The sequence below is a fragment of the Chrysemys picta genome, chromosome 1 (assembly GCF_011386835.1).
Source record: "Chrysemys picta bellii isolate R12L10 chromosome 1, ASM1138683v2, whole genome shotgun sequence".
Lineage (NCBI taxonomy): Eukaryota > Metazoa > Chordata > Testudines > Emydidae > Chrysemys > Chrysemys picta.
This window is the reverse complement of record NC_088791.1, coordinates 263,252,625-263,279,106: the sequence shown is the minus strand read 5'-3', so window position 1 is coordinate 263,279,106 and position 26,482 is coordinate 263,252,625. Positions and strand designations below refer to the sequence as shown.

The 26,482-nt window shown below is 41.1% G+C and overlaps 1 long non-coding RNA gene across 1 annotated transcript in view; it reads right to left on the bottom strand.

Annotated features, from left to right (window-relative positions):
* The window catches only part of LOC122174263 (uncharacterized), a 39,497-nt gene extending 13,221 nt beyond the window's left edge, over positions 1-26,276 (bottom strand). Inside the window, exon 1 of the long non-coding RNA XR_010601863.1 lies at positions 26,116-26,276. This is a non-coding gene — a long non-coding RNA (uncharacterized LOC122174263). The remainder of the gene's footprint in view (positions 1-26,115) is intronic.
* Between the last annotated feature and the right edge of the window lie 206 nt (positions 26,277-26,482).

The window sequence follows — 26,482 nt, the reverse complement described above, 5'->3', positions numbered from 1 at the left end:
ACACCTCCTTCCTTTTTTCCTCAGGCTAGGTTTTTATGATCAGAAGCCTGAAGCTATCCAATAAAGTGACAGAACTAAAGTCACTCATTAAGGGAAACTATTCCCTGGTGGTGCCTTCCATCTCAGCCCATGTGCAGTGGTCATCAATCTTTCCTCCAAAACTTAAACTCCTACCTAAATAGAAATTTATTTCCCTCCAAGGCCTAGTAGCAATTCCACTTCCATGGAACTTTCATGATGGTGTGGAAACTTTGTTATAAAGGGGAAAAAAGCAAAATTTTCATAATGAGAATTTTTTCTGTCCAGGAATTAGAGCAGGAGGAGGTAAAAAAGGAAAGGTTGGAGAGGCTAAATTGATAATTGGCCAGGGCAGTGTCCCTCCTTTAGGCAGGTACTTAAACTGTAAAGTACATGGATAATAACTCAACATCTCAGAGTAAAAATATGTAGTCAGGAGAACAGGGAAGAAGAAAGCCATCTCTTTTTTTTTAAAACTAAAATAAGACACAACACAGTAACTTTGATTTGTAACTTGGCCACAATCAATTTCACACAATATCCTATAAGTACTGCTGTGTTATTAATTAATTTCAATAACCTTTCCAGAGCAATGGGACAGTAAAGACTGTGTGCATTGAGTTCAGATTCTTAAATCCCTTGTGGCATTCTGTTCTAAAAATAAACTTCCCAAATGTCAGTTGCAGATACCAAAGCTGGTTTTTGAGTTAGAAAAGTACAAAAATCTGAAACCAGAAAACTTCATCCTTTTACAAAATAAGTCATTCAACTGATGTATGAATTTATTTGTTTTAAGGCTTCTTCCCCAGAGTAAGAACTTATGGCTGATAGGATTTTTGTGATTGAGATAAAGCAAACCTAGAAAATAGGGGTTAAGAATGGTCATGTTGATGCTGCCACCAGGTGTTCAGCAAACAAAGATGCCAAACTATTTTTTTGTTTAGGTCATGGTTGTGACTTATCATTGATTTCAATGAGACTCTTCACTTTGGTAAAGTAACAGAATTTGGACCGTGTCACTGTAACAGGACCTTTCTTGTCTGTTCATTTTTTTTTATCTCTAGAAGATTTTACATGCACAAATATAAAATAAAATTGAAAAAAAAAAACCACCTAATTTATTTAATTAATTATATCTGTTTGTATGCCACAGCTTAAATGTGAAGTTTTAAAGTCAAAAACATCCTATTACCTTTTAAGGCTGCAATCCTGCCACATACATATGCTTAACACTATTCATGTGAGTAGTCTCACTGAGTCAAGAAAGAAAAAGGTGGGGGGAAAAATCGCTCATCATTGCCTAAGAGATACCCAAAACCTCACGTCATTACTTTTTATTAATGTATTATATAAAATATCGAGTACGTGTAATGTGTTAGAGTTACACATAGTGGGAAAATCTGAGGGGAGGGCAGTGGGAAAATCGGAGGGGAGGGCAGTACATAGAAAATTCAACTTCTCATTTTTATTTTATTTTTCTCTAAAAGTTTTAGCTGAAAATTTTGAATTTCTGTTTGTAATTGCCACTAAGTGTCTCTTGGAGTTGTAATTCAGGGCTTCATGCTTTATTTCATCTCTATGGGCCAGACTTCCTGTCAGACTCTCTCTCTCTCATCTTGCTGAGTCGTCATAGGACTTCCTGGCTGCAGATCATTGTGAGAGACATAGTCTAGCTGTGGAACCTAGACCAGAGAGGAAAGTGGTGGCATGAGACACCCAAATGACAGCTCCCATGAGGCACTATGATAGCATTTCCTAATACAAATATTCAGTTTGGGGGTGTTTGTTTTTTCATCAAGTTGAAATGTTCCAGGAAAGTGGACACTTTTAATAAAAAAATCATTTTAGTCAAGCAAGTTTTCTGTTGAAAAACAGTTTCAATAGGAAATTTTTGGGCAGCCCTCATCAGAGTTAACATTCCCAGAGCAATCATAACATTTAAATTTTCCTGACTTGTGAGTGCTCAATCTCAGAACATTAATGTTGCATTAATGCTAGCTTTTGCATTTCACTATAGATTATATGCACTGTATGGCATGATCTGCATGCATTAACAAACTGCTGTGATTTGAGATTGTAGGGCTAAGTACTGCTATTCGACTAAAATAATGAATAGATATGCAAAATCATAGGATTGCCCTCAGAAGGCTACCACAACTGTTCTTCAAAATAATCTTTCAAGGGTTTTTTAATTAACTTTTTGAATTAATAGATTTGTGTTTGAGTTTATGCATCATTTCCCATTTTGCTTATTTTGAGCTCCTGTCTCCAACTGATTAGCAGGAAATCCAAGTGAGGTGTTCAATATTACATGAGTTTACTAAAAACACACAGTTAGTGATTTACATGTTCATTTCCAAACCAATGATGTTCAAGACTAAACAAACAATAATGCACAGTACAAGTATTTATGTACCGTAAATAGCTCTACTGAGGAATGTTAAAAATAGAACTGGTTGGAAAATGGAATTCCAACAGTTCAAAGTTTGTTTTTGTTCCAAAGAGGAGTAAAACACCAAATTTTGACATTTTCTTTGAAATAAAATTTCCAAAAAAGTTTGGTTTGGAATCATGGAAACATTTTGATAGTGTCAAACACAATCAAGATTTTACTATAATATAAAAGTCTAAATGGAACATTTTTACCTTACAAATGAAACATTTTGACATTATCAAAACCAAATGAGAAAGTTAAAGGCATAGAATCATAGCAATGTGGGACTGGAAGGGATCTCAATAAGTCATCTACTCTAGTCCCCAGCAGTGAGGCAGGACCAAGTATTATCTAGACCAGTGGTTCTCAAGCCCAGTGGGCTGCCTGTGGCCCAATTAGCATACAGCTGGGATGCAGCTGTGTGCTAAAGGGCGTCGGGGTCCAGGGCCATGGCTGCTGCCTAGCTCCGCACATCAGAGTCTTGGGTCAGGCCACCCGGACCCCACAACACGGTCTGGAGTCGAGGTCGGGGCTACTGCCCGGCCCCGCACAGCAGAGCCCTGGGGCAGGGTCTAGCAGCAGGGTTGGGGCTGCCGCCCAGCCTCACACACCTGAGTCCGGGTCATGGTTGGGGCTGCCACCCGGCCCCACACAGTAGGGTCTAGGGTCAGGGTCGGGGCTGTGACCTGGCTCCACACAGCAGTGTCCAGGGTGGGGGCTTCCACCCAGCCCCCTACGACAAGGTCCAGGGTCAGGGCTGTTGCTTGGCACAGCAAAACAAGGCCCAGCTTAGGGTTCAGGGCTCCCGCTCAGCCCCACACAAAAGGGTCCAGGGTCAGGGTTGGGGCTGTCACCTGTCCCCACGCAGCGTGGGTCATGATTGGGGTTGGTGGCAGGGTCAGGTTGGGGGTGCTACCTGGCCCTGTACAACAGGGGCCACCCAGCCCCGCCACTGGGGCACCGCTACAGGATCCACTGTGTCTCTGGGCTGAGGGTGCTGGGCATAGCAGTGCATGGGGGATGGGTATGGTGCTGTGGTTCTCAACCTGCAGCCCAGGTAACACATTGTGCACCGCATATGCAGCCCACAATGATTAATAGGTTGAGAATTACTGATCTAGACCAGTGGTTCTCAAAGCCGGTCCGCCGCTTGTCCAGGGAAAGCCCCTGGCAGGCCGGGCTGGTTTGTTTACCTGCCGCGTCCACAGGTTCGGCCAATCGTGGCTCCCACTGGCCATGGTTTGCCGCTCCAGGCAAATGAAGGGTGGCCAGCACATCCCTCGGCCTGCGCCACTTCCTGCAGCTCCCATTGGCCTGGAGCGGCAAACCACGGCCAGTGGAAGCCACGATCGGCCGAACCTGCAGATACGGCAGGTAAACAAACTGGCCCAGCCCGCCAGGGGCTTTCTCTTAACAAGCGGCGGACCGGCTTTGAGAACCACTGATCTAGACCATCTCTTACAGGTGTTTGTCTAACCTGTTCTAAAAATTCTCCACAAAATCTGACAAAGATTCCACAGCCTCCTTACGTAATTTGTTCCAGTGCTTCATTACTCTTACAGTGGAAGACTGGAAGACCTATTTCTTATGTCTTGCTTAAAACACTCCTCCTAATATATCCAAGAATGATCTTTGCTTTTTTTGCGACAGTGTTACACTGTTGACTCATATTTAGCTTGTGATCCACTATAACCCCCAGATCATTTTTCTGCAGTATTCCTTCCTATATAATAATTGCCACTTTGCATTTGTGCAGTTGATTATTCCTTTTTAAGTGTAGTACTTAGCATTTGTCCTTACTGAATTTTAACCTTTTTTAATTTCAGACCATTTCTCCATTCTCCAGTCAAGATCATTTTGAATTTTAAGCCTGTCCTCCAAAGCACTTGCCACCCCTCTCAGCTGGTTGTCATCTGCAAACCTTAAGTGTACACTCAATGCCATAATCCAAATAATTTAAGATATTGAACAGAATCAGACCTAGGACAGATCCCTGCAGGAACCCTCAATATTCCCTTCCAACTTGACTGTGAACCATTGATAACTTCTTTGAGTATATTTTCCCAACCAATTGTGTACCCACCTTTTGGTATAGGGGTGGCTACACCATGTCTCACGAGCCACATGCGACTCTTTTACAATTAAAGTGTGGCTCACGGAGCCCTCCACACGCTCTGCCCATTCTCCACCTACCAGATTGTGCAGGGGGAGCGTAGGGCTTCTACTCCATGGCGGGGAGGTGAGGCTAGGTGCTTCTGCCTTGTGGGGAGGGGAATCTTGGGGCTTCAGTTGAAGTCCCAAGCACCATCATGCTCCCACAGGGCTGAAGCCCTGAGCCCTGGCAAGCGTGTCTGTCTCTCAAACTTCTAAAGATTATTATATGCGGCTCAGAGAGTCAGTAAGTTTGGCCACCCTTGTTATAGTAGGTTTGTCTATGCTATAAATCTCTAGTTTGTTTACGAAAGGGTCATGTGAGACAGTGTCAAAAGCCTTACTAAAGTCGAGGCATATCACATCTACTGCTTCCAACCTATCCTGTGTTACCCTGTCAAAGAAGGATATTAGGTAGGTTTGACGTGATTTATTCTTGATAGCTTCATGTTGATTGTTATTTATCGCATTATTTTTAGGTGCTTACAAATTGATTGATTGATTATTTGCTCCATTATCTTCCTGATTAAGCTGACTGCTCTATAATTCCCTGGGTTTTCCTTATTTCCCTTTTTATAGATTGGCAAATATAGTACCTTTTTCCAGTCCTCTGGGATCTGTCCTGTCCTTCAGATGTTCTCAAAGATAATTGCTGAATCTCTTCAGCCAGTCCCTTCAGTATTCTAGTATGTATTTCACCAGGCCCCGCTGACTTGAAGACATTTAATTTGTCTAAATAATTCTTAACTTGTTCTTTTCCTATTTTAGAATCAGACCCTACCCCATTTGCACTGATGATCACTATGTTAGTCACCAATCACTGCTAATAATTTTAGTGCAAACTGAAACAACAACAAAATTAGGCATTTAACACTTTGGCCATTGCTGTGTTATTTTTTTTTTCCATACTCACTGAGTAATGGGCCTACCCTGTCTTCCTTTTGCTTCTAGTATATTTGTAAAATTTTTCTTGTCACCCTTTCTGTCCATAGCTAGTTTAATTGTAATTTGTGCCTTGGCCTTTGTAATTTTATCCCTACATGCTTGTATTGGTTTTTATATTCATCCTTCATACTGTGACCTAATTTCCACTTTTTGTATGACTCTCCTGTTAGTTTCAGATTGTTGAAGATCTTGTGGTTAATCCAAGGGTGGTCTCTTACATTATTTACTATCTTTCATATACATTGGGAAAGTCTTTGCTTGTGCCCTTAGTAATGTTTCTTTAAAAAAACCTGCCAACTCTCCTGAACTCTTTGTCCCTTAGACTTGTTTCCCACAGGATCTTAACTACCAATTCTCTTAGTCTTTACCAATTCTTCTTGAAGTCTTTATTCTGCTATTTTCTCTTCAACCATGCATTAGAATCATGAACTCTTATCATTTCATGATCACTTTCACCCAAGCTGCCTTCCACTTTCAAATTCTCAATCAGTTCCTTCCTGGTTGTCAGAATCAACTCTAGAACAGCCTCTCCCCTAGTCACTTTTTCAACTTTCTGTAGTAGAGAGTTGTCGCCAATACCTTCCAAAAACTCAGATAATATGTGTCCTGCTGTATTATTTTCCCAACAAATTTCTGTGTAGTTGAAGTCCCCCATCACCACCACGTCCTGTGTTTTGGATGATTTTGTTAGTAGTTTAAAAAAAAATCTCATCCACATCTTCTTCCTGGTTAAGTGGTCTATAGTAGACACCTACTATGACAGTATCCTTGTTTTTACCACTTTTATTCTTAAACAGAGACTTTCAACAGGTCTGCCTCCCACTTCTATGTCAACCTCAGTGCAAATATACACAGCTGTGATACACAAGGCAACAGATCCCCGCTTTTTTTCTCTGCCTGTCCTTCCTGAACAAGCAGTGCACTTCTATACAAATGTTGTGTGTCTGAGTTAATTACGACTCAAGATTGTTGAACAACATGCTCAGTTGGCATTATCTAATAAAAGATTATCAATCAGATTAATACAGAACTACACAGAATACAGAAAGAATAGACACATTACCATCTGTGATGTGATGATAAAGAGGTGGCTCTCTCCTTCAGTGTATCTGAAGGAACGTAGAAGATTCATTCACCAGCTAAGTTCTCAGACCAGTGTCATCATATAGAGTTCACAAGAAAGAAAACCTCTTTGTCAAAAGAAACATATGTTCTTATGTTATTTCTATACATTCACAGTTTACCTGATTTATGTGTGAAGGCATCATTATTTACAGCTGAGAGTACTAATAGTTCAAGATAATATATTTCAGTGGGTCTTTCTTGCCCATAATTATTCTTTCCTGTTGATTCCCCAACAGAAGGAATCTGCTGTAACAATCATCTCTTATCAGTTTCCCAGATTTATATATGTGTGTGTGTGTGTATGTGCGTGTGTGTTAAGGGGATGGTTTTTCAGACTATCTGGAGTTCTATGGACATAGAGGTGCACACAATTGTTGTATACTGTCTAACTCAAATAACTCCTTAATAGGGTTACTTATTGGTGAAGGACCAATCTTCTTGGCCTTAAAATTCAACATACTGTTTGTTAATACCCTAAAGTTTCTAAATAATAGTTAATATATAAATGAATAAAATATACAGAAAGTAAAAGACTAAAAGGGTTAATAATTACTAACAGGTACTAACACCAATATTCCAGTCATGTGAATTATCCCACCAAGTTTCTGTTATGCCAATAAGTTCTTCCTGTTTATTCCCCATACTTCTTACATTAATATACAGCCATATAAGATATGAGATTCCCCCTCTATATTCCCTCTTGTCTCTCCTTTGCCCCTGCGTGATTACTAATGTTGCCCCCAGATTTTGACCCTTCACCTAGGTTTCAATGTTTTGGACTTACCTGTGGCTTTTGTCACCTGCCCATGTCAAACATAGTTTAAAAACCCACCTCACTAGGTTAGCCTGTCTGTATCTGAAGGTATTCTTTCCCTTCCTTGATAGGTGGACCCCATCTGTGACCAGCAAAGCTTTTTCTCAAAAGAGCAACCCATGATCAAGGAAGTCGAAGCCCTCCCGGTGATACCATCCATGAAGCCATGCATTCAGCTTCAGGATGTGTCTGTCTCTGTGTGGGCCCCTGCCCTTGACCAAAAGGATTTATGGGAGCTCCACCTGTCCCCCCAACTCTTTCAACCTCACTCCCAGATCCCTGCTCAGGGTTATACCTTGCAATATCATTACAGCTCACATGTGTAAGCAGCATAGAGTAGTAGTCAGAGGGTCGGATTATGCTCTTCAATCCTTATGTAATATCTCAGATATGAACATCTGGTGGGCATCACACCTCCCAGGATGTCAAGTCAGACTGGCAGATGGATGCCTCCATCCCCTTAGAAGTGACTCACTGACTATCACCACCCTTTGTTTCCTCTTGGCAGTGATGGCTGCGATCCTCCTAGCCCTGGGGATACATGGCATCTCCTCCTCCACCTTTGGGAGAGATTCCTCATCCTTCATTGCCATGGTTCATTTTGACTCCCTATAACTATTCTTAACATTAACTTTCTCATAAAACAGAAATAAAAATGGTCTGCAGTTCTCTCAAGAATATGAGTTTGTGAGGAGTGAGGCACCACTTCTTTTGGAGGTAGAATTGAAGTCCACAGAAAGTTTGCATACAATGCTTCAAATGCATTTATAATCATGAACTTTATGCTTTTGTGGGGGTTTTCCCCCTCACCAGTCTATCAGACATAAAATGTCCAGCATTAGTTAAAAAATTAATCTTCATCTAGTCAAGTCCTCATGTATTTCTGATATAAAATGCAGCACTTCTGACTGTAAAATTAGCATCTTGTTGTACAACAGAACTATTCTGTATTCTGAATCATAATTGTTTCCTTGTGTGCTCTTTTCCTTCCCCACCTCATTTCTTTTCCTTCCTATTTCTCTTCCTCTCTGCCTTCTGTTTTATGATAGTCTGTCTCAGCAGGCCAAGACTGCATATTTTGCAACACTGCTGAGAGCCTGTGACTAGAAAGGCAACTAAAAGCAGTGCTCTAAACATCCTAATGCTAGTACAAGTTTGCCAAGTCTTGGAGTGCTGATAAGACCCTCTGTGGGATCTTTGTTATTCCAGCAATGAGGTTGCAAGTGAAAGTCAACACCAGAGAAGCTGTAGTTTCTATCTTTGCTATTTTCTCTCTCTTTTTGTGTATTTGTCTTTGTTGGAAATGGGATCAGACTTGAACAGCAATAATAACAGCTCCAGCCCATCTCAACTAACTTATCTTTTCTTCACAAAGGGCAGTTTGTATCATCTAAAAACTGTCATTCAAGGGGTTTAGCCTTCTAAAACCTCTCTCTAGTAAGAGGAAAGGGAATAAGGGAGGCTGTTTATAAAAGCTTTATTTAATACTTTATTTCAAATGCTGTTACTGTTTTTCCTTCTTCTCTATATATTTAATAAAAATGTTGTAAAGGATTTTAATGGTGTGTTTGCCATGGTACTAAGCAGGCTAAGGTTGCTGTATAACAAATCCAAAACCTTGGTTAAAACTGTTTAATGTTGAACAGCGACTGGGTTATTTTAGCATCTTTGAGACCATATATTCCATCTAAATTGGTACAACTGATCATCAGAGCATATGCCATGGTATCCAAGGAATGAATGTAGATTGGATGCAGTAACAAAACAAGAATCTTTGTTCAGATACATCTTGTCTCCAACAGATCAAGGGAAATGTATGATTCATTCTTTACATTTATGAACCCAAAACCTCTTTGGCAGAGGGCTAACCCTATAACATGGAGTTTTAATTTCCCTGTGTAGGAATACCCTGCCTATGGGAGCAAGGGCCCTAGAATTTGTAAGATTCATTTTTACAAAAATATCACCTTTTTACTTGAACTGATCACATTTGACCCAGAAGTCATTGGGAGACAAGAAAAAAATCACATGATATGTAAGTCACCTTTCAAAGTAGAATCAGACTTTAAGCTGCTATGTCATCATTAGATTGTCTTGACACATCAGTTTTCAATATGACGCAGCCTAAAATGACAAAAATATAGCATACTGTAATGCTACATCTTTTGTTAATTGTTTTACCTAAACTAGAGGGTGGCTCAGAACACAGTTGCAACATGTAGTGAACACTGTGGGCTGCAAACAATAGTATCTGAACTATTTTTCTTTGCAGTAGTCGGATACCTCACGGTCTAGGATAGAAATAGAGAAAAGAAAGTATTGTTGGTTTCTGTGTTTTTTTTTTTTTTAATTTAATTTTCTTCCTAGTTCAGGAGGTTAGCCAGCAGTGTAATTAGTGGATTAATTTTTGTTTTCTTTCTGGAAGGAGTCACCTTTGAGGATGAGTTTAATCAAAGAGGAAAGCTGTATACTTAACATTACAACCTTTGTTGCATGCTGGTGGAGTGCCAAGGGAACTATTGTGGTCTTGTCTCAACAGCCTATAATAATCAATAAGAAAACAAGAAAAAAAAGCATCAACTAATGTGTGTAGCTGAAATAGAGCAAGTGCCTTGAATCAAAATCTAGAAATTGTTAGATAAAACAGTACAAAGATTTTTTGTTTTTCTTATTTTATACATGAATGACAGTGTAATATTTGTGATTATCAGGCTTTTTGGAATAATCAGAAAAAAATGCCCATCTTTTCAAGTCAACCCACTAAATTTACCTTGCTTGAAGGTTGTAACAGAACATCACAGTACCTCTTGAAGTACTTATCATAAAGTGTTTTCCCCACAGTCATAGAGGCAGATTTTAATTAACCTTTACAATAACCTAGCCTTGTAGTTAATTAAACCAGTACAAGCCATACTAGCTCATTTTTGAGTTTTAAAATTAAAATGATGAAAATAGTGAAGATATTTGGACACTTTTTGGAGCTCTGGATGCCCTATAAATTAATACTGTATAGATTGTGTTTAAAATATATGTTTTTGAATGAAAAGGTAGCAGAGTTTTTCAAGAACCTTTTCACTGTATTTAAACAGTTACTTCTGAGTTCATTTTCTGGACATTTCACCATTTCCATAAGCAGATAACCCATAAGGTATATGGTCATTTTCTTTATTTACCCATAGTTGTTTTCCTAGCCTGTGAATAATTTTGCACAACAGCTAATTTGTAGATGCCTTGAAAAAAAAATAACTGGAGCCACAAACCCTGCAGTAGGTACCTAGGAATCACTCAGTTGGCAGATATATCAATCCCTCTTTTCTTGCAAATGGACTAAGAGTACAGATGAAAGGTGCTTCATACTCAGCACAATATCTCCAGAATCACAAATTAGCAGCTATGAACAAACCAAGAAAGAAGGTAGGGTGGGACAAAAATCAATAGTCCCAAGTGAATTCTTAAAACAAAACATCTCCTGGAACTAGGGGCCATGGACCAATGGCAGCCTCACATACTCAGCCTGGGCCATTCTCAGTCAACTGAAAGCAGTGAGCTTTCTGACACTTCTCCCAGCTCCACAATGATTAGAGCAATACAGCCATGGGTTACCCCCCTCTCTCAATGCCATTAAGGACATTGGGGTGTTTATTGCCCTCAAAATCTGATTAAGCTCCCATCCCAGTGAACAGGATGGGCTGTGTATTGATTTGTCTGCTATTGGCTCTGCTCCTTGATTAGGTGCCTCCCAAAGCATACTGAAGTTAACAATTATTCAATGGGCTTTACATCAGGTCCTGAATGAGCTGACTCTCAAATTATTTTCACCTGAAACAAGTTTAGTGTTGCAATTAACCAAATATTGCTTATGAACAAAGCCTCAGTCACAATACTGTTCAGAAAATGCAAATAAAGCATGCAAGAACTACTGCAGAAAAAAAACTGTGAAGATTGTGGAAATGTTTGTGAATATTTTCTGTACTCTTTGCTTTACAGTACAATGCAGATTATCAGCATGGCACCGGCAGAAGGGTCCCTGCCTGGTACAGAGTTGCCCTGAATAGATGCATCATGTTACTTTATGCTTTCCACATAAGTGTCCAGCACTGGTTGCTTTCAAAGGCAGGATAGCAGATAAGCTAAATGGTTGGTTTGTTCTTGTTTAGCAATTCTGATGTTATTAGGAATTACAGTACTGGAAATTCAAATAGAACTAAAACAGTGTAACATTTGCCAGAGATTTGAATTTCATTGAACAAGACCCTAAATGTTTGGTAGATTGATCATGTAGAGTTACTCTTCATTGGGAGTCTATACATGTGTTAAACACTGCTATGAGAAAGTAGTAGAAAGATACTCAAATTGTCTGAACATTGAAGAGTCAAGAAATCGAAGGCAGGGGAGATTTAAAGCATAATGGAAAGGGCAATAAACATAACCTCCAATAGCAGTGAGATGATAAAAAAGGAGGCCAAGAAACCTAATAGGAAATAATCCAGACAATAATCCAATACAGTTTTTGAACAGCAGTCACAAAAAACGTAGGCAGGTTTGCTGGAAATCAGAGGAAGTGAGAAACAAGTCATAGCTTGAGTCTCCAGACGCACCAATACAAAATAAGTGGATGAACACACACATATAAGCAGGAATAAGGGGTTCCTCCTGCTGACTAATACAGCCAGCCTGTGCTAACTGAGGAGTTGTATTGTTCCTTTTAAGGAAGCAGCAGTATATGTTCCATGTGTTTTCCCACTATTTCTTGCCCTGAGGTATCCTGCCTTTTGCTGGTAGGATGGTTCTTGGAACATTTTGAATGGACTCCCCCATAGCTTCTACTAGTAAGGCAGGACGTATTATAGCTAAATGAATAAGCTAAACATATATCTACACTTAAAAAATGCTACAGAGGCACAACTGCACAGCTGTAGTGGCACTGCTGTAGCACTTCAATGTTGAGACAACCTACACAGATGGAGGGATTCTCCCTGTTGGCACAGGCAAGCCACTTCTCGGAGAAGTGGGAGTTAGATCGACAGAAGAATTCTTCCATTGATCTAGTGCAGTCTAAACTGGGGGTTATGTTGGCTTATCGACACCACTCACACCCCTGAGCCACATAGTTAAGATAACTTAATTTTCTAGTGTAGACCAAGTTTAATCTTGACCTTATTCCTGATAGATCATACAGAACCTGAGGGATGTCTACACAGCCGGTGGGAGATGCTGCCCAGTGCCGATAGACAGACACACACTAGCTCTGCTTAAGCTAGCATGTTTAAAAAATAGCTGTGAGGCCATGGTGGCATGAGTGGCAGTTTGGACTAACTGCCAGCGTGCATACCCCAGGGATTGGGCAGGATTGTACTTGGGCAACTAGCCCCAGGCACCATCTGTGTCACTGCAACAATACTACTATTTTTAGCACACTAACTTGAGCAGAGCTAATGTCTGTCTGTCTACCCCGGTTGGGAAGAGCCTTCCAACCGCTGCATAGACATACCCTGAATAAGTGTAAAAACTCACGCACCCCCACCCCATTCCTTGCTTTGGGGGTCAGGGGAATGGGCCTAATAAATACAGGTCCACAGTTGGCTTAAAGTTGAAGGAGACTCCCCCACTCATTATAGGCTGGAGTGGAGCTAATTAGCTTTACCCACCAATATAACTCAGCTGTAACAACTCTGAATATTAAACAGGATTATACCACCTGAGCCCCAATTGACAAACATTATGCCAGTGTTTAGAGGTTGTCACCCTCATACAGGAGATAGAGCTGGGTGATTCTCTGCCTTGCCCTGACACTTTAATTGGAAAATGCCGTCTTTTCAAAAAATGAACATTTAAAGATTATTTTATATTGAAATGATTTGTTTTTAATTTCTTTGTATGTGTGTTTGAAGACAGACATTTTCAAGAATGTTATTGTTTTCATTTTAAAATTCTCCTTACATCCCACCCTGTGATGAAGCAGACCAATCTAAAGGAAAATAAGGGAAAATAAACTCTGATTTCACCTTTTTCCGTTTTCTGTGAGGACCCAAACATTAGATATGTTGTTTCTTACTTTCTAAAAGGGCTCATTCTCTTCTGAGTTATGAGACAAACTACAATGAAGCTCACTCCATCACAAACCAGAGGCAGGGGGAGAAAAAGGGTCATAGCTCAAATAGAAGAGCACATAGATTAAAATCTACTGTGCTTGGTCAGTTCTAAGAGCTGTTCACTGAATCTTAAGTGCATATCTACACAGAGCGGGTGCAAGGATGTGCAAGGAAACTTCCACCTTGCGCCCCCCCCCACCCTAAGGCGCCCCCCCCGTGGCAGCTCCCCACCATCCCTCCACCCTGAGGCACCCCCCACCCCCGGCAGCTCCCCCCGGCCCAGGGAGCCGTGTGGCAGTTCCCTGCCCCTGCTCACCTCTGCTCCGCCTCCTCCCCCAGCACACCATCGCCGCTCCACTTCTCCCGCCTCCCAGGCTTGCAGCGCCAATCAGCTGTTTGGCGCCACAAGCCTAGGAGGGAGAGAAGCAGAGCGGGGCAGTGTGCTCCAGGGAAGGATGTGGAGCAGAGGTGACCTGGGGCGGGGAGTTCCCCTGCATGCCGCCCTCCCCCCCTTACTTGCTGCAGGTGGCCCTCCCCACGCCCCCCTACCCCAGTTCCTTCCGCCTAAATGCCGACGATGACCGGGGTGGCCGAAGATCTGGCCGTTGCGGTCGCCGCTGAAGGACCCGAAATGCCGCTCCGCAAATGCTAGCGCCCTAGGCGATCGCCTAGGTCACCTAATGGGTTGCACCGGCCCTGCATCTACACTGCAAAGAAAACCCTGCAGTGCAGAGTCTCAGTGCCTGTGTCAATTGACTTAGGCTCATGGGGCTCGGGCCATGGGGCTAAAAATAGCAGTGCAGACATTCCAGCCTGGACTGGAGCCTGGGCTCTGAAACCCATAGAGAAATGAGGGTCTTCGAGACCAGGCTTCCATCCAAGCAGCAACATCTACTCTTCTAAAGCCCCATGACCTGAGCCCCATGCATCCAAGTCAGTTTACCCAGGCTGAGACATACCTTGATACGTTAATCAATGCTTTATTTTAAATAAAAGAGTTTAGTGATTCCCTCAGACCGTCCACTATGCAGAGCTGTGTCTCTGAATTATGCATTTGGCACTTAAGTGATGCTTTTCCTACAAAGAGTATTTTGGCAAGACTAACTGACAGTCTTGTCTTCAAAATATTAGTAAAAGTGTTTTAGCCTTAAAATATCTATATGTATAGAATAAATCATTTAAACTGAAAAGTTAACTACTGCTTTATACATGTTCTTTACAAGATTAGAAAGCAAATTAAGAGAGGAATTTTACACAAATGTTATTATACACAGAATATGTTAAGATAAATGCATACTGATCCAGAATTTGATTAGATAGCTGTTTAATATATAATGTAATTATCACAGTTCAAGTCAACTGCACCCGTATTCCCCCTCCAGGGTCCAGCAAGGGCAACCACTTTTAGGGTTCTTGCTCCCAGCCATCAACTCTTTTGGTGAGACAAACTCACCTCTCTCATCTGCCTGGGATTTTTTTCCAGGCTGCACAGTGCCCTGCCGATACTGTTATTCCCAGCAAACTAGACTACCTAGATAGCCAGTGTCTGCACATTGCTCTCTCTTCAGAGGCTATAAACAGTGTAATTGCCCACAGTTCTAAGTTACCACATATTTCTGTTTATGAAAGCACATTCATTCTTAAGGTGAAAGCATTACAGAGAAAACATTAAATAATAAAAGAACCTACACAAATGCTAAAACGCTTACCAGAGATCACACCACCCACCCAACTCAAGCAAGAGCTCTGGCAGGAGTCAGCCCTTCATCCCCTATAAAGGGGCTTTACTGTAGTTACAAGTTCATAACAGCCTCAGCTCAGAACACACACTTGTCTTCCTTTATACAGCTTGGGCGTTTGGTCATCAGATTCCAGGAACAGGTAATCAGTAGACAATCCTTTCCTTAGAGCATAGTTTCAAAAGGCTGGGCTTCTGCATAACTGGAAGTGGGAATTTGAATTCACCTCCCCTTAGAGATTCCCCATGCAAACAATGTGAACGTCCATTCTTGTCTGGCCCATTGTTCAGTATAGTCCTGTCAAGTTCGCAGCACTTCTCAGGCTCACAATAATGTGTAGCCTTTGCATTTAATACAATGGACTCCAGAGATACTTAAACTTAATTCAGTAAGGTTTTTCAAGATTATTACCATCTCTGTCACAATAATGCCTAACTGTAATATGTCTCAAAGGGCCATAACCTGCAGTCCATACACAAGACTTATATTTTATTCATTTAAATGAGAATTTTATCTAAATGGTGGAAGAATCAGGCCCTACTTGCAGCGCTCAAGGGTGTGTTTTTTCACACCTCTGAACAAGAAATTTGCAGTGCTGTAAAGTGGCAGTGTAGACAAGGCCTAGGTGTCCCTATGTCAATCTCACCTGCAGGGCCTGACCTGGGATACATGCTCTGAGCACACCGAAATCTACATAACATAGCCAGAGGGTAGGGTTTCCAAGTGTCTAATCACACAAACCCAAACACCCTTGCACCCGCCCTTGCCCCGCTGCATCTCCAAGGCCTCCCCGCTCACTCCACCCCCCTCCCTTCCATCGCTCGCTCTCCCACACCCTCACTCACTTTCACCGGGCTGGGGTAGGGGGTTGGTGTGCGGGAGGTGGTGCAGGCACTGGGCTGGGGCCAAGGGGTTCGGAGTGTGGGAGGAGGCTCTGGGCTGAGCCTGGGGCAGTGGATTGGGGTGCAGGAGGGGTGGAGTTGTGGGCTCTGGCTGGGCAGCACTAACCTCAGGCGGCTCCCAGGTGTCAGTGCAGTGGAGCTAAGGCAACTCCCAACCTGCCCTGGTCCCGTGCTGCTCTCGGTAGTGGCTGGCATGTCCATGAAACCCCTGATAGGGGGCAGGGGGCTCCGCACACTGTGGAGTTAGAGCTTGGGGCGCGGGCAGTGTGCAGAGACCCCTGTCCTTCTGCAGGGTCTGCAGAGACATGCTGGCCACTTCCAGGAATGGCATGGACCCAGGGCAGACACGGAGCCTGCCTTAGCCCCGCTGCACCACCAGACCTTTAGCAGCCTAAAATCTACCAGTTTGGCTTCAGTAGCCTCCTTGAGATAGAGTCTGATTCCAGGAGACTAAAGGCGAAACCAGGAGGGTTGGCATCCCTACCAGAGGGACAGTGGTGGTGCCGCCTCTCCTCAACACACACCATTAGTTGTTGGCCCAGAGGGGCAGTGCGAATGCCTTCACAGCGCAATAATTAGGCCACTCAGTTGGGAGACCCCAGTCCTATTCCCCCTGCTCCACTGAATATTTAAGAATGCATACACAGTGGAAAAGCTTTGACAGGAGAGACAGAGTCCTACACCAGAATACCCCATAGTCAAGCAGTTTGGTCTCCCCACTCCAAGGAGAGTGCGGTACAGTCAAATCCCTTCTTCACATTAGGTCGATGGAGGTATTGAACACTGATCTCACACCATGTATGAGTGTACTAAGTACTGGGCTAAAAGTTACAAAGGAGGGAGCCTCCTAATTTTTTCTTCAATAAGGACTGACCTGGTTTAGGTTTCTAACTCCAGGAGAGGGTTCATGGCTGTGAATCCCAAAGGGTGCAGGATCCTCTCTTCAGTCTGGATTTAGGTCCTAAATCCCTCTGAGGGGCAGGTTTTAGGCCACACATCTCTCTTCAGCATTTCTTATGCTATCTTAGATGGCTCCTGTGTGCTGGCTTCTGTGAATCCCATTCATAGGTTCCTAGCTCTCCCCATGCATTGTATAGGGAAACTGGGCTCCTAACTCGGGGTGTGCTTTTCACTTGGCAGTAGTGTACCTCAAAGTTAGGTGTTGCAATGCTGTGTGTTTTAGGGCCTAAGCCCCCCTTCTGAATTCTATCCAGAGTCTGTTTCTCTTTTGTAAATTCTCAGTGATAGGCACTTTTAGAACAACTTAGACAGACATGCCTTAAATGCACACATGCAAACACTCTGTGTACTAAGCCTCCACACTCCAACTCATTTCTTCCTTATGATAACAATGTTTTTGCCTTATGGTTCAAGGGTCTGGGTCAGGTTTTTGTTTTGTTTGCTTTTTCTTTTCCTCCTGCTGGCTTCATGAAGCCATATATAAACTGTTCAGTGCCCACAACTGGGGTCAGATTTTCACAAGAGCTCAGCTCTCATTTAGACACCTAAGTGAACAGCAAGATTTTAAAAAGTGCTCAGCACTTAGCATATCCCCTTGAGTGTAATCCAGACTGCTGTCTATTGAGCATTTGGAAAACCTGTCCACAGCCTCTGACTTTTTCAGATTGTTGTGCAGCACAAAGGAAAATTTTTTTGCATAGTGAATGCTTCTGAATTTTGTCTTCTTGATTACGACAAGGCTTCAACGACAGATAGGAGGGCCTTCATTGGCTTGATGGTATTAACTGAACTGCAATAAGGTAAGTCTTTCAAAGACAATGGCCTCAATTACCTGAAATTTTAAGAAAAGTCTATGTGTGATCCTGCTGGGATTTTAATTCCTTATGAGGGATGATTGCTCTGCATCTCACGTATCAAACACTGTAAGTCTTATCAGTTGAGACATAATCATTCTTGGTGCAAGAAATGAGAAAATGGCCTTCAAATAGAAAGTCAAATATTTAAAAGCAAAAGTAATGGAGCAAAATTATCTCAAAATTATCACCTGCCAGCAAAATTATCTCAAAGCCAAGAAATATGAAACCAAAAATGATAAAAGCACTAAGATCAAACTAATATAAGCAAAACAGGATATTAATAAGTGCTAGGGCTGTCAGTTAATCACAGTTAACTCATGCAACTATATCAAAAAATTAATCAAGATTTAAAAAAATTAATTGCAATTAACTGCAGTTGTAACTGCTATTGTTAAGCAATAGAATACCAATTGAAATTTATTAAATATTTGGGATGTTTTTGTACATTTTCATATATATTTGATTCTGTGTTGTAATTGAAATTAAAGTGTATATTATTTTTTATTACAAATATTTGCACTGAAAAATGATAAACAAAAGAAATAGTATTTTTCAATTCATCTCATCCAGGTATTGTAGTGTAACACTGCTCTACAGCCAAAATGCTTCTGAAATAAATGTAGTCAAACTTTACTAATTCTGGGTCACTGAGAACGAAAATGATGCTTAAAATTGTTGATTGGCTCTAGTTTTCAAGATATGCTATTGGGTCAGTATATACGACCCTTGACTTGGGAATGGCGGAGGATAAGTGAGTTATAAAGGGAAGGAATCTCAATTTAAACCAGAAATGACTAAAAGACATCTTTGACTGGATCTATGAATAAATCTATGACTGGGTTTGGACGGTACTTGCTTTTTAGGCAAAACAATGAATGATGCAATCTGAAGCTGGTATTGCGTCATACATGATATGAATTGCATCATGGTATTCGTACAAGTCATGGATGATGCAATCATAACGAAGCTTACATCACTCTGCTGAACAAATTGCCCTATATCAGCTCTAGAAATCATACAGTGTCGTGCTCTCTTATTTGTCAGTGTTTGATTTTGCAAAGAGACACATTTCTGTTTAGCCAAAGTGAGCAGAGATGCCTCGTACTTGTGTGAACAGTGCAGATAACTTCTGCTATGATTGTGGTGAAGTGACTTTTGCATCACAAAAGCGCAGTATAACCACTATGGTTAAGAAAGCCTATCACCTTTATTTTGGCTGCAAAATTGGAGATCAGGACAAGAGGTGGGCCCCACACATATGCTGCAACACTTGTTCAACAAATCTTCGCCAGTGGTTGAACAGGAAAAGGAAATCTATGCCTTTTGCAGTGCCAATGATTTGGAGAGAGCCAACACATCATACCAGCAATTGTTACTTCTGCATGGTGCCTCCAGTTGGGAAAGGTGTGTCAAAGACGAAAAAGTGGACTGTGCATTATCCAAACATTCCATCAGCTATATGCCCAGTACCCCACGGAGAAGGACTGCCGGTTCCTGATGCACCAGAATCATTCTCACTTGAGTCAGACGAGGAAGAGGAAGAGGATGAAACTTCTGGTCCTGAACCATCAATGTCACAGGACCCACATTTTCTCCCATCCTCCTCCTCTGAACCACACCTCATAACACAAGGTGAACTGAATGACCTTGTCAGGGATTTGGAACTACTAAAGAGTAAGGCAGAGCTGTTGGGCTCCAGACTACAGCAGTGGAATCTCCTGGCAGGTGATGTTAGGGTTTCCATGTTCTGTGACCGTCAAAAGGATCTTGTTCCATTCTTCTTCATGGAAGGTGATCTTGTAGCCTGCAACAACATCGATGGTGTGATGGCAGCCCTCAACATCGTTCACGATCCAGTGGAGACTGTTCATTGATTCATCGAAGATGAGTTTTAAAGCTGTTTTACTGCATAATGGCAATGTTTTGCCATCAATTCCAGTTGGTCATGCAGTCCATATGAAGGAAACCTATGACAACATGAAACAACTTTTGAGGTGAATGAGCTTTGTGGCGATTTGAAGGTTGTTACTCTCTTGCTTGGTCTGCAGACTGGATACACAAAGTATTGCTGTTTTCTCTGTGAATGGGATAGTCGTGCAAGAGATTCCCACTACATCAAGAAAGATTGGCCACTCCGACAGTCATTGGAGCCTGGGAGGAAAAGTGTTCAGCATCCACCACTTGTTGAATCAAGGAAGATTTTGTTACCACCCTTACACATCAAGCTGGGTCTGATGAAGAACTTTGTCAAGGCCATTGACAAAACACAAGCAGCTTTCAAGTACACCCATGTTAAATTTCCAAGGTTAAGTGAAGCTAAGATAAAGGAAGGTGTCTTTGTTGGTCCTCAGATTTGTGAACTTCTTCGAGATGATGCATTTAACCATGCACTGCGTAGCAAGGAAAAGATGGCATGGAAAGCCTTCCAGTTAGTGGCAATAAATTTTCTCGGAAACAACAAGGCAGACAACTACAGGTTGTTGGTGGAAAACGTCCTCAAGGCATACAAAAGCCTTGGTTGCAACATGCCACTAAAGATAAATTTTTTGCACTCTCATCAAGATTTTTTTCCACCGAACTGCGGAGCAGTGAGCGATGAGCACGGCGAGCGATTTCACCAGGACATTGCAACAATGGAGAAATGCTATCAGGGCAAATGGAGCCCATCAATGCTTGCAGACTATTGCTGGACAGTGACAAGAGATGCTCCATTTAATGAATATAAGAGACAAGCCAAGAAGCGCCGAGTAGACACTGAATAGGACTAAACTATGTACATAATAGTTTTTTGCCTTTTGTTTCATAATAAATTTTATTTATATAACCCTTTTGCTGATTTTTAAAGTATTACATAAACAGGACAGGTGAAATATTATCATGTAAAGCAACCATAAACACATGAAAAGACCTAGGTTTACAATTTATGATTAAAACTCTACTATCTACACAATATACATAGACATAAAATGTAAAAACTTAAATATCTTAGAAACAGTAGCAAATCATTTGTTTTGTCATATTTGAATTCAGCACATCAAAATACATAATAAATAGCACATTTTATCTCTGAAGCAGACGACTTCTCAAAAATTGTAGACCAGTGTAATCTCTTTGTCGTGAAAGTGCAACTTACAAATGTGGATTTTTTTTTTGTTACATAACTGCACTCAAAAACAAACAAACAATGTAAAACTTCAGAGCCTACAAGTCCACTCGGTCTTGCTTCTTGTTCAACCAATCGCTAAGACAAACAAGTGTATTTACATTTACAGGAGATAATGCTGCCCTCTTCTTATTTACAATGTCACCAGAAAGTGAGAACAGACATTTGCATGGCGCTTTTGTAGCCAGCATTGCAAGGTATTTACGTGCCAGATATGCTAAACATTCATATGTCCCTTTATGCTTCGGCCATCATTCCAGAAGACATGCTCCCATGCTGATGACGCTCGTAAAAAGAAAAAAAAATGTGTTAATTAAATTTGTGACTGAACTTCTTGGGGGAGAATTGTCCCCTGATCTGTTTTACCTGCATATATTTCATGTTATAGCAGTCTCGGATCATGACCCAACACATCTTGTTCATTTTAAGAATATTTTCACTGCCAATTTCACAAAATGCAAAGAAGGTACCAAAGTGAGATTTCTAAAGATAGCTAAAGCACTCGACCCAAGGTTTAAGAATCTGAAGTGCCTTCCAAAATCTGAGAGGGACGAGGTGTGGAGCATGCTTTCAGAAGTCTTAAAAGAGCAACACTCCAATGCGGAAACTAAAAAAAGAAAATCAGCCTTGCGCTGGTGACATCTGATGCAGATAATGAAAATGAACATGTGTCGGTTCTCATTGCTTTGGATTCTTACTGAGCTGAACCTGTCTTCAGCATGGACGCATGTTCCCTGGAATGGTGGTTGAAGCATGAAGGGACATATGGATCTTTAGGGCATCTGCCATGTAAATATCTTGCGATTCCGGCTACAACAGTGCCATGAGAATGCCTGTTCTCACTGTCAGGTGACATTGTAAACAATAACCGGGCAGTATTGTCTCCTGCAAATGTAAACAAACATGTTTGTCCGAGTGATTGGCTGAACAAGAAGTAGGACTGAGTGGACTTGCAGTGTCTAAAATTTTACATTGTTTTATTTTTGAATGCAGGTTTTTTGTACATAATTCTACATTTGTAAGTTCAACTTTCATGATAAAGAGATTGCACTACAGTACTTGTATTAGGTGAATTGAAAAATACTATTTCTTTTTTTTTACAATGCAAATACTTGTAATCAAAAATAAAATGACTGTATACTTTGTATTCTGTGTTGTAACTGAAATCAATATATTTCAAACTGTAGAAAACATCCAAAAATATTTAAATAAAATGGTATTCTATTATTGTTTAGCAGTACAATTAATCATGAATAATTTTTTTAATGGCTTGACAGCCCTAATAAGTACATTGATGATATTACATTGTATCCTTCCAAAATATCAGGGCTTTCTCTCAAAACACCTATCTTCAATTGTTTGCATATTATGGATTTATGGCACAGTACAACAAAGAAGAGAAATTATGTAGATCTAACAAAAATCTTTATTTGGATTGTGTACTTCCTCAGCATGAAACTTTGCCGACTGCTTGCTAATGAACAATTATGTCTCAGATATTAGCAAATAAGGATGCTCCTTCCCACTTCTCTTTTTATTGTCTTTCATTCATACAACTACCCTGCAATTGTAATAATTGCTCAGTTATTGGTAAACATGTATAATGATAGACAAGGCAGCTAACATCAAGTATACATTTCCATATCAGTGCTTGCATGGTTAAATCCAGCCTGAAAGATAAATAACAAGGATTGTTGTTTAAAGTGTAAAGACATCACTTCAGATAATAAATGTATTAATTTCCTGGAATGAAAAATAAAACACAATATTACAACCCTATAACATTTTTAAATATTAATCATATATGAATTTCTTGATAAAAGATTAATTTTGGGCAAAATTATGGGCTGAATTTTCCCTGGTCTCAAAGTGGAATATAAATTGGCACTTGCATATTAATCCAATAGACCTATACATGCACAGATCAGGCAGTTAGAAATGAGTCACACACAAACAGGTTCTGATAGTTGCTGCCAGGTGTGCATATGGTCATGCATGCACAAAATTAGAATAATTTCTGGAGGGAAAAAGCTAGTCATAACTGACAATTTCAATTTTTTTATAAGAGCCAAAACATGACCATTAAAGAAAATAATCCCTAAAATTTGGTTTATCTCCATATCATACACCAGTAGCAGGTTTTGTTGCAGATTATGTTTGCTTTTTGCATATCTGTGGAGAATCACCCTTTCCGGAGGTTAGGAGAAAGCCTGAACACTTAAATGAGGATCAGCTGGCAATTGTCCACCCCTTGAATGTATAAATAAAGCCAAAATATACAGAGATGGAATGCAATGCTGACAGTAGCACCTGGTCCTTAATAACACCTGTTCTTGGTTACTTTTGCTCTAAATATATTCTGGTCTCTGGAAAACAGGCTTCCCTAATGATTTATGTCACAGTCTGGTCTCTACAAGAATGAAAGGGCTGCTTCTGAAATGAGGTAGTAAGCAAGTTTCATGATTTACTGTCACCTTTTATATCATAGCTTCTGACTTTTCTTTCTCTTCTCTTCCTTTTAGTTCATGTAAACTTCTCCTCCTCGGCCATTAAAGGCTTCTTTGTTATCAAATTATAATTAGCTTTGGTATGTGCTTATAACTTTATCATGGCATAATTTTCTACTGTCAGTTCACCTGCACTCTTTTATGTCAAATTTGGTGAAACCATGGGAGCAGCAGAGACCAAGTTTAAACCAAGTCCAATGAAAACAAAATAAATGTAAGCTAAATTTAAACCCAGTTAGATGAGAAATTTTCAGTCCAGCAATGGCAGTTTTGGGATTTTTAAAAAATATGTATTTATGTTTGCAAGAAAGCAGGAATTTGAACTGCACCAAAGAGAGTAACTGTATCCGAGATGCAGACTGGAACCTGAGGATAACTGGGTGCACAATGTGAGCAAAGACTCAGGACTGGAGGGAAGAAGCCGTTATATGCACTTGATGAGGTAATCTATGTGTAACATGGGAATATCTCTGAAATATGCTACAGGAGCCATTTGAGGATATGCAGAACAATAGGCAAGATCTTGCAAGGAACTGAGCATCTTTATCTTCCCCTTCCTGGAAGCATGCAGCGCCGTGCAGGATCCAGCCATCCATTTTCAAAAAAGTACCTTAACCTTGAATTAAGTGACCTGGGACTGGTATAGTATTTAAAACATTTATTTTAAAGTAGCATGGGTCAAGTTTCATGGAACCCTCAGTAGTACTCCATAGTATTAAGTTTACATTTAGATTTACACTCACAGCAGAAACAAAATCACTCTATTTTATACTTTAAAGATTGAATTTGCACTCCAAATTTAACACAATTGCTCTTCAAGGGACAATTCTGTTTCCTATAATTGTTTGTTAAAATATTTACTAACTTTCACAGAGGAAATATTTTTAAATGGTTTCTCTTTCCTCTTTGTTTTGCTTAGCTAAAGAAAAACAATCAGCACACACTCCAAGCATCACCCATAAATACATTCATTTTAGATCTCAGACATAAGGTGCTTTTCAAATTTTACACTTACACACACTCACATGCTCCTTACTTGCCATACCCAATGTGAACTACATGGAGAAACAGAAAGAAATGTCCAGAACTACCAGCTATTTCCATTCTTCAATACTGCCCTCCTGACTATCTACCTGGCCCCAGTCTCCTTTTCGTGAAAGCTTCTTATCCTGTACACCTCATTGCCTTCCTTCATCATCTATGCTTTCCCCCAGCTTCCCTGAAATGTGACACTTTTCAGCAGTAGTAGTGCCATTCTGGTGTGCCTGCTAAGGTCCACAGGAGGCTCACCAGATGCAGAAGCTGCCTCACTAGCCAAGTTGCATTCCTCAGGCATTTCACCTAAAACTCTCTTCTTAACCCTGCTTCCTCTCACCATATCTTAGCATGTATTAGCAAGAGGAGGGCAGGGAGCAAGAAGATGAAGATGAAAGGGAGAGTTGCATCCCAAACTGACTGAGAAATGGTGCAAGCAGCTCCATTAAGAGGCAAATTCTTCATCTGGCAAACTTCTTGTATTTCTCCAGAAGAGAGCCCATTCTATTGTGGACTATTGGAATGGGATTCCATTCTGGAGGCTTGAAACATCAAAGAAAAGATAAAGAACATGGAGAGGGTGGGAGGTATACATTTGGGCTGAGCATTAGGGATAGTTAGTAGTACCACACCTGCCCAATCCTCTTGCCTATCCCAACTCCCTGCCTGTCTATCTAGGTAAATATATGAACCCACCTACATATTATCTGAGCATCTTACTTTCTCCTCTGATCTCCTTTGTTATGTTTCACCATAGATAAAGCCATAAATACTCATAAGAATATAAAAATGGCCATGCTGGGTCCAACCAAAAGTCCATCTAGCCCAGTATCCTGTCTTCTGACAGTGGTCAATACCAGGTGCCCCAGAGGAAATGAACAGAACAGGTAATCATCAAGTGATCCATCCCCTGTCACCCATTCCCAGCTTCTGGCAACCAGAGGCTAGGGACACCATCCCTGCTGAAAGGTTGCAGTGTAACACTACTTTATTCCTTACAATTTAGAATTCAAAATAATCACACACAAGGACCCCAAAACAGAGAGAGCCAAAGCAAGCAGCTCCCTAAAACAGTAAGGCACAACTCAGCACAGCTCACCTCTAGGCTTTTTGTCTGATAACCTACTGCGGCTAAGCCCTGATCACACACATCCCTACAGAGCCCCTGCTTGCAAGCAGGAGCAGGAAAACACCAGAAATTTAACATAATAGCTTGTAATTTGGTATGTAGTTTCCATTTAGGGTTGCCACCTCTGAGATGCAGAAAAAAACAGCCACTGTCTACCACCAGCTTGACCCTCCTCTGCCCCCTTCAGATAGGCGGCTATGCAGGTGGAGGGCTGGGGATTGTCCAAGGCCTCTTTGCTTCTTACCTTTCCCAGTCTGGCCATTCCCCAGGCCCATATCTGGTCAGAGAGGAAGGTGGCACCAGGCCCTTGTCAAAGCCTCAAGAAGGCAGAACAACCACTGCACCCTCCTTTTTCTCCTACCAAGACTGCAACTAGAGGGTCTGGCTGACTCCAAGGCTTGCCGTGAAAGAAGGGAAGGCAGTCAAATTCTCTGAGTGAGGCCCAGCTTTTAAAGAGACAGCCCCCTGGGAAGTCTCTGCTGAACATTTCCTCCCCCTTCACCTTCATGGTGGGTAAGGAGGGGGAGAGCAAAAAAAAAAATCACAGCACATTAAATCTGATTCAATGTTGGTTAAAAAACTGGTCAGGTGGCAATCCTATTTTCAGTGCA